This window comes from Gopherus flavomarginatus, chromosome 4, assembly GCF_025201925.1.
Source record: "Gopherus flavomarginatus isolate rGopFla2 chromosome 4, rGopFla2.mat.asm, whole genome shotgun sequence".
In the NCBI taxonomy this organism is placed as follows: domain Eukaryota; kingdom Metazoa; phylum Chordata; order Testudines; family Testudinidae; genus Gopherus; species Gopherus flavomarginatus.
The window spans coordinates 127,279,347-127,293,250 of NC_066620.1; the positions used below are offsets into that span (position 1 = coordinate 127,279,347).

General features: G+C 46.1%; 1 protein-coding gene and 1 pseudogene across 1 annotated transcript in view; one reads left to right on the forward strand and one right to left on the reverse strand.

Moving 5' to 3' along the window:
* The window catches only part of LOC127049327 (amine sulfotransferase-like), a 31,433-nt pseudogene extending 17,713 nt beyond the window's left edge, over nt 1–13,720 (forward strand).
* The window catches only part of LOC127049179 (uncharacterized), a 419,610-nt gene continuing 418,696 nt past the window's right edge, over nt 12,991–13,904 (reverse strand). The window contains exon 2 of the mRNA XM_050949709.1: nt 12,991–13,016. The gene's annotated coding sequence lies outside the window, so the exon portion shown is untranslated. The remainder of the gene's footprint in view (nt 13,017–13,904) is intronic.

Consider the following 13,904-nt stretch of genomic DNA (forward strand, 5'->3'; position numbering starts at 1 on the left):
ACCTGGACTGCTTATGAAACAAATACAAGAAAATATGGGGTAATTCCTCTGTTTTGCCTGATATCAACAAGAGTATTTGTATATTTTAAGCGATGATTGACTGCCCAGAAGGGGTAGATCTCTGGTTTTTTTTTGTCTTTCAGAAAATCAGAGAAAACTGATGCCAGCTGAACAGCATTCAACATATCATGCATTTACTGGCACAATAGGAATTATGTTTTGTGGAGCTACTGGCGGGTCCAAGCACCCCAATTCAGGTGTAGATAGTCGTGGCAACCTGAAGCAAACATCCTTTGTGCGAAAGGCTTGAGTGAAAGTGTGTTGATTGAAAATGGGGACCAGAGGGTCAAAGGGCATTCTGGTCCCACTGAGAGGCACGCCTGCTGCTTATATGTACTTAAACTATGGCCAGTCGACATGTAACTATTTAAAGAAATGGAATTGGTATACCAGGGATGATTCAAAACTGCAGTTTCCCCTGGAAGGGAGTTTCGACCTTGACAAGATTGTGCACCTGCGGGGCACACTTCTTGTCAATGCAGTGCCTAAGGGGCAATTTGATGTGTATTTTAATCGGTATAAAGAAACAGAAAAAATGGTACCGCACAATTAAAAGAGATAAGTCCTTTCCAATTCTTGTGTTGTGAAGATTGTTTGTGTCTGTCATAGTTTCATGGCTGGAACCCCCCGAGGTAGGAGCCACTATGGACCCCGGGGAAGTGAGTGACCCTGGAGTAACCCTAAAGATAAGGTTGGCCAAGGCTCCCATCAGCAATAGGCAGACAGTGGAGGGGCCGTAAAACTAGCTGCCAGTAATTGGAGCTAAAAGCCTGTAGGTGTGCCAGTGCTTGCAGTGAATGAGTGAGGGCTGCAGGGTCCCTTTCTCTTGTTTTCCCCCCTGGAGCCTTAAGCTCCCTCCCCCACTCAGAGAGAGGGGGAGCCCCGGGAAACTGCCCGCCAACTCAGAGGCAGCAGAGTAACCGACACCGTTATCTTGAAGATGGGCTGGTTCTCTGTGCTGAAGGAGGGTGTGCAGGGACCGCACCTTTATGTCCAACCTTTTTGGTGTGAATGCTGGAATGATTGAGAGTTACACCCTGACTCATGGTGACAGGAGGCAAAAGGGCACACGGTAAATGTGGCGTGTTTTGTACGTTTTGTCCACTGTGCTAGCCTGTCTGTTAAGTGTTTTATATTTAGCCCTTTGAGGATGCCTGTCAGCTGGGTTGTTATTGTCTGCCAGATGTCCATAATGGGGCAAGGGGTAATCTAAGCAGATTCCCATTCCAGAGAAGGGCATTCCTGCCATGTACATATACTCAAATTATGGTCCTAGGAACTAGGCAGAGAGCTGCTGCCCAGCCCCCACCGGCCCCAAGGATAAGGAATATCAAGTGCCCTAAGAATTAAAAGCCTGTACATTTAACCCTCAAACAGTGTCATGCACTGTTATAACCCCACCTGGGCAAACTTAAACCAACTCTTGAAGTGAATGTCCCTACCGCCCTGCCGCTCCACAAACGGTAGGGGTGGGCAATGATCTTGTGCCCCACTGCACTTCTTCACCTCTGACCATTTCTGTTGGTCCTCTGTCTAACTGTTATGCTTTCCTCCTCAGTTCTTGTTTACTTGATGATCTTCTGGGAAAAGATTTGCTGTGTAAATTAAATTGTACAATCTGTTGTACCCCAAATGGTGTGTATCTGGATGTGCCTGATCCTGCTCACAATAAGGTCCTGGCAGTTTTGCAGAAGGACAGTCTAAAGGAGAAGATCGAGCCCAGCCGTTCCTCATTGCAACAGGAACTGCTCGTTAAGGTCACTCCCTCCCTGTGGGCATTGTGAGCTGTCATGCCAACCAGATTGGGCACATTGGGTCTACCCAACTGGCTGAAATTTGCCTAAACCCAGCAAGTCCAGTTCCCAAAGTGCAGTGAAACCCTCTCTCAAACTAGATCGAGGAAGGAATTTTACTGTGCTGTTCATGCTGTTGTTCTCCCTCTCTTTCCTGTTGTCTGGAACCCTGCTACTATCCTTTCTTACAATGCACTGGTGCTAAGGGGTTGTTATCCCTCAAGGAAAGATTGTATTAAGTCCGGATATAGAGAAAATATTGTTATTAAATAAGATGCATCTAGATGTAATGTGTGTATGTAAATAGTTGTGTATAAATAGAAAAAGGGGAGCAAGTCATAAAGCCCACCCTCCTTGCTAAATTGGTAGTGAAACAATGCCTGTGCCCATGGAAAGAAATAATGCAGCAAGAAAAAAGGATCGGGCCCAAACAAGCAGGCAACCGCAGTTTGAGGAAGTTAAAAGAAAAAAAAAAGTTAAAAGTTAACTCTGTAGTTATTGGAGAAAATTAAGCAGTAAAACTATGTACAAATGTTAAAAGAAGGTGTTATGAAAAGAAAAATCTTGGTTTCTTTGGAAATGTCTGTAAATAATAGCAAAAGGTTATTTAAGTAAAATCTTTTGACTATGAAAAAGGTTAGTCAAATTTGCTAAAGAACACTCCTGGTGTGTACAATCTTTGTTTTATAATGAATTGGTGTTGTTTTGGGTTGTAAAACCAAAAAATACTTTTGCCAGAACACAAAACAAAACAAGAAAACAACCCAAATTTGTGGCTGCAACAGGGCTGTCAAGGTCAGGACAATGGTAAAAGATTTTAAATCTGTTTTGGTAACAAATAGTTGATAGAAGCTGTAGTGAGTACCCCACACTAAGCCTTAAGGTGGCTCTGTGTAATCAACAGTCACGTTGCCAAAGGGAAGCCAAAATGGATTGTGTTTTCCATTTCAAATCAACATGTATTCAAAAGCAGAAGTTAAAAAGATAGAAGCCATTAAAACTTAACCTGGCTATAAAACAAATACAGGAAAATATGGGGAGTAATTTGAGTAATTCCTCAGTTTTGCCTGCAATCAGCAAGGATATTTGTAAAGAAAGAAATATTTTAAGCAGATTAATTTTATTCAAATGTTTAAATGTTGTAATTGTAAGTATGTGTTAGTTTTAGTAATGTATTTCCTTGTAAAAAGGCAAAGGCCAAAACTGTTGTAAAACTTTGGCATTCCTGTGAGTAGCAACAGTGATTGTGAACCTAATTTTGCTGGAGAAATTATAACCAAGTTGTGTGCAGCTTCACAGATCCAGTGTGGCCAAATGCCCTTTGAGGGCCACTCCCAATTGAAAAACCGTACTCAGCCCTCATAAAATTTCTACCAGGGCACCCAATGCAGATACCGACAGTGCCCTGCTGGCTTTGGCTCAGATGGACATTCATTTAATAAATAACACAATGCTTAATTATTGCCAGGCGCTAATGAAATGTGTTAGGTCTTTTAATATACCGTAGCTCTGCCGCTCGCTGAAACCAGAAGACTGGGTCTACATGAAGGTCCACCAGAGAGGAACTGTCCTGGCCCCATGCTGAAAGACCCTTATCAAATCCTGTTGATTACCAACACTGCTGTGAAGTGCCAAGAATTGACTACCTGCCCATGTTTCTCACTGTATTGGCTCTCCGACTGATGATTGGTCTATCTTTCCTTCTGGCGTTGTTGCTCCTTCTAGACAGCACGAGTGAAGGACAAGGTAAAAGAGCTGGTAACCTCTCCTTTGTCTGCTGACAGACCCACTGAGCCTTTTAATCTTGCTAAGAAAACACCCTCTCCACCTGAGGACCTAATAAAGCCTCCAAGCAAGCAAGGTGATTATGCTAGTAACCTCTCCCTTGCTGCCTCACTGCTGGACAGCTAAGTGAATTAAGACTACAAGAATAGCTTGCGGAAGCTAGCCAAAACTACCTGAAAATGAAACTTTAACATTCCTTAACCTCTCCTCTCTAACGAACTTAGGGTGGAATGGGAAAGTAATATTTTTCTAAATCTTAGCCAATCAGTAGCCTCACTAGTAAATAATCAAACGTATACCCAAAGAGTCTGTTCTGCCAGCGGAGATTTTACCTGTACTGAAAATTATTCCTGTAAATAATAATTTAACGTGTGCCATTCGGCTGGCACAGCAAAAGAACTGGGCTTCCTCTAGAAAGACAGAAAAAAAAGAAAGAAACTTGGCTAAACACTTGTGGAATGGGGTTAATGACGCAGCTGCAATTTGGAATATCTACAAAAAAATCAACAGCATGATGAAAAATTAAGCCAATTGAAAAAGGCCGCCAATCTTATTACTGGGGCGCAGATGAGCCAGGTATGGGCTGGAGTGGGCGAATTGCATGTTGTCTCCACCCTTAGTTCTCTGACCCAAGATTTACTGAGAAAAATGATCTTAAGCACTGCTGAGGCAGGGAAGGCATTGCAGTGGGATCTGGCTTGTTCTGAGGTGCAGGATTTTCTGAACAACCAGCTAATGGCCATTCAGAGTGATCTTAAGCACCAAGCTTGGCCTACTGCCCTTACAGATGCTTCAGGCATACCATCTGATTTATGGCCCTGGAGGCACACTTGGAAATTCTCTGGGTGGAAGTGCTGGTGCTCACAGTGCTCCTTCCAAGCATATGGACCGGTTAATGGAGTGTGGGCTCCCACATATCGAATCCTCCCAGATCCGTGAAGAAGCTGCATGTGAAATTGGAAAATCAAGCCACTTGATATGCCTAGCCAATTCATAGTCAGTGCTCCTAAAATAACAATATTTGGATTGAAATAGGAAACCAATGGATGCTCTCGCCATTAGAACCCCACAGCTTCAGTGTGTACGTAAACTGAAGCCAGGAGAAGTTGTCAAAGTTAATGATGGCTTTTGTTGGAAGGGTATAGAACAAGAAACTACCCTGACAGGACACCTGCTTCTCTAAGCTAATGACAGTTGTGTGCTCGTAGAGGCCACCATATTACAAGACATGCATTTTAATCAGCAATCAGCCCTTCAGCCTCAAATACCCTTTAATTGGACTACCCTACTGCCTGACTGGTTCCAGAATTTGCTTGCAGTCTGACCAGAAGTACAGAAAATTTCTGAACTTCAATGGCAAATTCATATACTCCAAAATATATATCAAATTGAAAAGAATGCTTTTCACACAGCCTATAGTGTGTCTATTTATGTACCAAATATGATGCTTTGTGTTTCGTAACTAAAACCATTTAGTAATATCAACCTCATTGTTTTATTGCCATAGGCATGTTATTGCTTTTATTATTGTTTGGTATGGGATTATGTTATTGTTGCTGTTGTAATGAATGCATTTATCATTGCCTGCCCAGTCCTAAACCTGCTAGGTTCAATGCACAACAATGAGTGAAGCTAATGATTGTTAATGAACTTTATGACAATAGTTGGAAAAAAAGGAAGCTAGAAGCAGTGATGAATGTGTATGAGGATATGCAGGAAAGGGGGAAGAAGAAAAGGAAAAGATTAATATATTTATGAATATAGAATGTAGGCTAAGGTGATGGTGAAAAACCATCAAAGGGAGAATTGTGAGGGAAAATACGGTGGGCTTACAACTTTGGCCAGGTTTTTAGGCCTACACTTTGGATAAGCTCGTTTCTAGGCTGTGTTGAACTTTGGTTCAGCTTGTCTCTGTGTATAAGGGGAAGAGAGGAGTGGGACAGAGTAATGAAAGAATGAAGAAAAGTTGCTTCTGTGTGTCTAGTGGTAAAAGGAGTCACAGTGGAAAGTTCCCAAAATGGAACAATGACTTTGTGTGTACAAAGGGCATGCGGGGTTAGAAAGATGTGGTCAGGGCCCCAAAAAGAGGAACTGGAATTGGATAAAGGGGAACCAGAAGATCTGTTAAGTTATAACAGCTGAGCTTGCTTTCGGGACTACAAAAAAGGTGTTAGAATAGTCAAACCGCAGACTTGGCTAGGGATGACAAATAACAGGAAAAAACATAGATGGAAAGGTAATGGGTCAGCTTGCTTGTTTTTAATATTATATCCCAAATAAGGCAATTAACATGTGTAACGAGTGTGCTACGTTTTGCGGTTTTAACCTTTATAAGCTTGGTAAGATTTGTAGAAAGCAGAGCAGCTTGCCTCTTGCGTGGGGTCATGCTGTCTCTCCCTGCATATATGCTTGTATGAAATAAAGGAGCCTCAGGCTGTCTGATTCAAAATCAACTATGTGGTCAATTTTCCACAACAAAAGAGAGCTGCACTACTTTGTTCAATGCAATATCTTAAATGTTTGCTGAGCAAAGTAGTGCAGCTTTCTTTTGATCTGTGAGAAAAAAAGTCAATATTTTTTTAAAAATGAAAATGTTTAATAAGCTCTCTTGGAGGGTAACATCAGGACTGGCTCTACTTTTTTGCTGCCCCAAGCAACGAAGCAAAAAAAAAAAAATGGCCACAGCAGTGCTGCCGAAGAAGGAAAAATGAAAAAGCTGCCACTGAACTGCCGCCAAGGAAGAAAAAAAAGAAAGACCTGCTGCCCCTTCATATTTGCTGCCCCAGGCACCTGCTTCCTTAGCTGGTGCCTAGAGCTGGCCCTGAGTAACATTCATTTTGTATCACATGTAAAAGGGAAGGGTCGTCTTCAAGAAATTAAAATGTGAACATTAGAGAAAACTAAAAGTATTTCTGTTTAGTGCTTCTGAGAAACTTCACACATGGTGGGCATTGGAAATGATTTTGTCTCTACAGCTTCCAGGGGTTATTTAGAGCATGAAATTAGCCAAAGAAATAAAATCTAAGGGGCTATTCTGGTGGCTGAGAGGAGAGAGGTATTTTTCATGTTATAGTCCTTATATGGGAGAGTTGTGAATAGATGTCAGGGGTTTGTGGTCTTCTGATACTGCTGAACAAGACCGAATTAACCTTTTGTGGGCCCGGAGCCAGACATATTTGTAGGCCCCCATGTAATCGGTCTTATGAGTCTCTGCCGAGTGAGGGCCTGATCTGGCGGTGCCATTGGTGCCACGGTATACCTGGTACTGGATCTCAGAGATGTTCTTCATTTTGGTCACGCACCTCTGCAAAACTGTGTGTTGCCATACACAGCTTTTTCAGCCCCCAGTTCTTCTCACTGAGCTGTACCCATGTGTGTTTATTAGTGTCCACAGTGAACAGCACTTTCATAATGAATAGGGAAACCCCCTACAGATTTATCTCCTTCCTAATTCAGAGGAAGCCATGTCTCCAGTACCTCTTTATTTCACCAGTCACTGTACGTGGCCTTGGCCTCAGCTCAGTAAAGTTCCACAGCCAGCAGATGCCTGATCAGTTCTGATAAATCCCTTCCCCAGCACCCTTCCTGCCATTTGAGCAGGCCACTTGCAAACACCATTTCCCCAACCCTGGCTCAGTGAGCACTTAGCCCCTGGGAACCTGAAAGTCACCAGCCTTTTTTCTCCCTCTGCTCCCATCTACATTCTATTCCACTATGTGGTCACCACCACCTCTCCCCATGCTTGTTTCCCTTCCATCTTGGATATGCTCTCCAGCCAGCAGGTCCTATTCTCCCCCTACAAGTCTGACCTGCTTCTTCTTTCCCTGTTTCTCTTGACATTCCTTTCCTACTGCTGATCTCTGTTCCTTGAGGTTAACTCCAGTTTATCTCCTCCTAGCTCTAACGGCCCCCCGTAGTCAGAGAGGCACCTGTTGCTTCTCTGGCTACAGCCATGGGACTAATTGCCAGATGCCAGCCTGAGACAGCTGCACCAACTAGCTGCAGGAGGGGTGGCAATTCCAAGGCTGAGCATGCTTGAACCTTGCAACAGCAGCACTAGGGACTCTGTCTCAATCCTCAATGCTGGCCCTAGGCAGCTACAGACTCTGCAGTAAAGCGCTTCCCTACTTCAGGCCATGGCTTTAAGTACCTGAGATGCCCTTCACCTGCAGCAGGGGCCCCCGAATTCCCATGCACCCCTCAGCCAATACATAGTCATGCAGAAGGTACAACCTGGATGATTTTAGAGGCTGGGGTGCCAGGAGGTTCCCCATCCCTGTGCAGCAGCTCTGCAACAAGCTCACACTGCCCCCACCTGCTCTGGGACCAGGACCCTATGAAGGCAGTGGAGTTACCCTGTGTATAACTAGTTCCACCCAAAGCCTGTTGAAGTCAGTGGGAGTCTTTACATTGTCTTTAATCAGGGCCGGCTTTAGGAAGTGTGGGGCCCAATTTGAACACTTTCGGCGGGGCCCTGGCAGGGATGACTAAAAAAAAAAAAAAGTATAAAAAAAAAAGCCTTCCATTTCTTCCCTGTATTATTTACTTTCCATAACTATATAAATAATACAATTGTATATTATGTACATTGCATCATATATGCTGTTGATTGGTTATGAATGACTGCTGTTTCACATGTGTGGGTCCCCGCCACTCCCTGCAGGTGTACACATGTGTGGGTCCCAGCTGCTCCCTGCCCCCTTCATTGAATCAGGTGTGCAGGGTTACTGCCCTGGGAACTGCAGGCCGCAGTGGACATGGGGCTGGTTGGAGGCAGGGCAGGGGATGACTAGAGGTAGGGTCTGGCTGCAGGCAGGGCAAGGGGTGCAGGGCTCACTGGAGACAGGGGGGTGTGGGGCGGGCTGGCTTCAGGCAGGGCCGCAGGGGAATGCAGCAGGGGTTGGGAGGGCTGGAGACAGAGGAATGCGGGACTGGCTGGCTTCAAGCAGGGGGGTGCAGCAAGGGTTGGCTGGAGACAGGGCAGGGTGTGTGGGGGACTGGCTGGCTTTGGGCAGGACCACAGGGTGTGTGGCAGGGGTTGGCTAGAGACAGAGCAGCGGGTTTGTCAGGGGCTGGCTGTGGGCACGGGGTGCAGAGCTGGCTGCAGGCGGGGGGGGGCGGGGCTGGTGCAGGCAGGGCAGGGGGTACAGCAGAGGCAGCTGGAGCCCCGGTCCTTTAAATAGCCCCCAAGTCCCCTGCTATCCCAGGGCTCTGGGGGCTATTTAAAGGGACCAGGTTTCCCCTGCTTCTACCCCGCCTCGGACCTTTTAAATAGCCGTGGGAGCCCTGGGGAATGCATGAGGGCGGCGGGACTCTGGCGGCTATTTAAAGGACAGGGTGGCAGAGGCAGCTGGAGCCCCGGCCCTTTAAATAGCCCCCGGAGCCCCCCGCTATCCCAGGGCTCTGGGAGCTATTTAAAGGGCCCAGAGCTCTAGCCGGGAGAGCAGGGCTGCAGGGTAGGGCTTGCCGCGCTCCAGCCGGAGCTCCAGCTGGGGCTGGGGGGCAGCTTGCCACGCTCCAGTCGGAGCTCCAGCTGGGAGAGCGGGGCTGTGGGGCTGCCGGGCTCTCAACGGTGCTTTGGTCAGGGGAGCGGGGCCATGGAAGACCCTGGAGCAGACCTCAGCCAGGGTAAGTAAAAAAATTAAAAAGGCGCCTAAGGCACAGGGCCCTCTTGGGCGCGAGGCCCGATTCCCGGGAATCGGCTGAATCGGCCTAAAGCCGGCCCTGTCTTTAATGGGCTGTGTATAGAAGCAAAGAACTCCATTCTAGACTCTAGGAGCACAGTGCATCCTAAAACTATGCTGCACAGGTTTACTATTGTAAATAGGCGGGTCTCACATTACCTAGTGAATAATCAACACCTTTTTCAGCACTTAACTATTTCTGAGAGACTTCCCACCCAATTACTAAATGTAAACCTGCTTAGCTTGCAAGGGCTGAAACTATCAGGTGGTATGGTTAAAAAAGCAAGGTACTTCTGAATTCAGCAGGAATTTTCGATGTGCACAGAATGCAGGACTAGTTCCCGCACAATTACAGAACTGCAGTAAAGTTCTGTTTGTATGATTGGAAGATATCTGGATCTATACTATAAGACTGTCCCACATCCAGGGCCAGTGCAACCATTTAGGCGACCTAGGCAGTTGCCTAGGGCGCTAGCATTTGGGGGGCGCCATTTTCTTCAGCAGCAACCGTGGCGGCTGGATCTTCGGCCGCCCCGGTCACTGCCAGCATTTAGGCGGAAGGAGCTGGGGCAAGGGAGCACGGGGAGGGCTGCCTGCAGCAAGTAAGGGAGGGGGAGCGGCACGCAGGGGAACTCCCCGCCCCAGCTCACCCCTGTCCCGCATCCTCCCCGAGCACTAGGCACCGCAAGCCTGGGAGGCGGAAGAAGTGAAGTGGCCACAGTGTGCTCAGGGAGGAGGTGGGGCAGGGGTGAGCTGCTTCACTTCTCCCACCTCCCAGGCTTGCGGCGCCAATCAGCTTAGGAGACGAGGGAGAAGTGAAGCAGCCATGGGGTGCTCGTGCTCATGCATGGAGCAGGGGTGAACTGGGGTGGCAGAGTGCCTCAGGGCAAAGGATGGGGGTGGGGAGCTACCGCAAGGGGGGTGCCTCAGGGCGGAGGGGGGGGCTGCTGTGGGGAAAGGGGCACCTCAGGGCGGGGGCACGGGGGGGGCGCAAGGTAGAAGTTTCGCCTAGGGTGCGAAACATCCTTGCACCGGCCCTGCCCACATCATGAGGAAAAGTTATTTTGTTCTACTCTTAGGGTATGTCTACACCCTAAGAGTAGAAAAACGTTAAAGTGCTCCCAGCACTATCTACACTGCTACTTTACAGTGCTTAAACTTGCATCACTCTGGGGTGTGTTTTTTCACACCCTGGAATGAAGAAAATTTCAGCGCTGCAAGTGGCAATGTAGACAAGGCCTTAGTTTCTGTGGGGAACTTGCCAGTGCAAAATTTACTATCATTTTCTTTCTAAACAAACAAAACTAAAAGAAAAATTACAACAACCCGTAATGGTTGTTGAAAATAGCAATGCCAGTCTGAGTTAGAATTGGAAAGAGTTTATCTGGTTGCTCAAAAAGTTGCTCAATTTTATCCTACGTTTTCTACAGCAAATTACAGTGGATCAGCATTTGGTTTGGGAGAAATGAAATAATAGAGAGCAGCACAAATTGAACTTGAGCATGCCTGAACTTAGAGAGTATTCACATCTGGAAGGCGTGTTCTAAATTCCCTTTCTGAATATCACATAAATCTAGAAAGGAAAAGCCAATTTCTGCTTCCGTGACTCAGATCCTCCTGTGTGCCTGGTACTGTACTTAAAGCTGCCCAGGTCCTCTAGTACATCCTTCTCTCCCTTACCTATCATTTTAACATCTCCTGGCAGGGGGCAGGAGGTGGGGAGGTTCCATATACCTCCCTTGCAAGGCTTCAGATAGAGGTGCACTGTCCATTCATTCCACTCAGTTCCTTCTTTGAGGGCTGCCAGCAGAGTCATCCCTAATCCAGTCTGGGGAAGTCTTCTGAGGGTGACAGCTGGGCCAAAGCCTTCTACTCTTTGTGCATATATGTTCCCCATTTGTTATACCAATTATATTAGACCAGTAAAAACCAGCAGGATCTTATTAAAGGGGACAAGACAAAGATGCCACATTTATTATGATGATAATTTGATTTATGACTAATAACTAATATCTTAATTCTTATACACACACATTATACCTAATACCTATACACACACACACACACACATTCACACACACACACACACACACATCCATCAGATGTTCTGCAGCTGCTGCATAGTTACCAGTCCTGAAGATAGCTTAAGTTCATAGCTTGATTTTGTAGCTTGGGTTCGTAGCTTGTGGCGGCTAACTGGCCAGGAAAGCCAGGCACAAGGACAAGTTGGATCTCTGTTGGGCAGGTACTGATGTCCTTCCATGTTGGCAGCAGAATGTTACCCAGAGTCTCTCATCTCACCCTTCTTTTTTATAGGCTTTTAGTTTGGATTCAAAGTCTATAGGTCTTGCTGTGTCACGCTGCCTCTGGGTTTAGATTGATTACCCATCAATTGCAGGTGTGACTTTCAGCCTTGGACCTGGCTTTGATCTTCCTTCTGTTGTTCTGTTGTCCTTTTCTTTTTAGGGTGGATGCTTCTTACTTTGTTTAGGGCTGTTGTCTAGGTCTTCAGCCATTGGTATTTGAACTTTATCTTATCAGGACAGGCTGGGGCTGGAGGTTGATTCCGTCATTCATACATACCTCATTCACACATCTAAATTAAACTAATAAGATTACAGCAGGGTTTGCAAAAATGAAGGTTGGAGGAAGCTTTTACAAAATGGAGTGAGTGTTTTAAAATGGGGTTTGAATTACAATATGGAATAGAAGTTACAGTGTAGGCAAGTGTAGTGAATGGTGAACAGAAGTTACATTAATAAAGTGAACAATTAAAAACTATTTCATTTATCAGTTCTACACATTCACAGTACTACCCCCTTCTAGCAGTCAGCTCCCCATTCACAGCAACCCCAATGTGCATCGGGTCTCACCAGCCCTAGCAGCTTCCCTGCTCCCTTTCCTGTTGATAGCTGCCAACTGAATGCTGGGAAATTTAGTTCCTTCCCTGCTTCAGGGCTGGCTCTCCAGGTAGGGAACTGGCCAAGGAACTACTGGGCTCTCAGCTACCTGGCTAGATCCCTGTGCCTGCAGGCAGAGGGTGAGAGCTGGAGTGTTGTTGCCTGTCTCTGGGTGTGGCGCAGGTATCAGGGTCCTAGTATGGTGTATCATATTCACAGGGAGAGAGGCTGTCTGCCTGCCTGCCTGCCCCAGGGGCTGGCTGGGCCTGAAGAGGGTGGGGGTAGGTGTTCTCCGGGGCTGGATGCTGGGCGATGTGGTAAACAGGATGCTGCTCCCTGCTCTCGGAGCCCCTCACAGCACTGTGGAAGGGGAGGAAGCAGATGTTATGGGCCCCTTCGGAGCATGGGCCTGGTGCCAGGGAGCCATTGGCACCATGGTAAACCCAGTACTGCTGCTGAATAGAAAGGTGACCCAGCTAGATGGTGGTGGGCACTGTAGTATGGAAAAGGTAGAAAACCACTGCGTACCATTTAGTACAGCATTGCCTGAAAAGAATATTCAGAGAAGCTCATATTTCTCTCAACAGTAACTATTTCCTGTTGCCAATTTTTCTTCTAAAATTTGCAACAAAATAAATCAGTACAGGAAGACGATAACTGAGATGTATAAAACCACTGGTTCCTAAAGCAGAATTAGTGACATTGTCTAGAAATACTGGGTCAAATTAGTTACACTGCAGAGGGATAGCCATGTTAGTCTGGATCTATAAAAGCAGCAAATAATCCTGTGGCACCTTATAGACTAACAGACGTTTTGGAGCATGAGCTTTCATGGGTGAATACCCACTTTGTCAGATGCATGTAGTGGAAATTTCCAGGGGCAGGTATATATATGCAAGCAAGCTAGAGATAATGAGGTTAGTTCAATCAGGGAGGATGAGGCCACAGTCACAGTTTTTGCCAGTGGCATGTGTTTTTTCACAGGGGTAGCACGCTCTGATAAGGCTGCTGACATCTGTAACATGCAAGTCACATCACTAAAACATTTGCCCAGCTAATCAAATGGACGCCAATGGGTACATTTCTAGTGCCGCAAAGGATAGATGAGATGTACAACTCCAATTTACAAAACAGGAGGGTGTTTTTTACTGTAGTTTGCCCACACCTTCAGGACTGGAAATGTACCGCCAAAGCCATAGAGAACTACGTTCTGGGGAGATGAGAGAGGAAGAATGGAGGAGAAAAGGAACTGCACCCAACTAGCAGCATTCACAGCCTCTTACCTGCACTAGCAATATTCAAATGATAATAAAATGTCCAAGTGGCAGCAGAGCATCTAACGACCAATTCCTCTTCTGTGTCTTCTGCCCCAGGGATCGTTGGAGACTGGAAGAACACAATTACTGTGGCACAGAGCGAAAGGTTTGACAATGTTTTTAAGGAGAAAATGAAAGACTTGTCTTCCACGTTCAACTGGGATACTAATGATGACATATAGGCTGGTTTCCAGTTGGAAAGAGGTGAAAGTGCGCTAAAGAGAATGAAAGTATGTGTTTGTCTCCAGTGTTCATAAAAATTCATCATTCTGTGCAAATTAAAGATTTTAAACATGCAAAAATGTTTACTTCTTACATGTATTTGCACATTACCACAGTACCCCAGTTCTAAGCTATGAAAAGGTG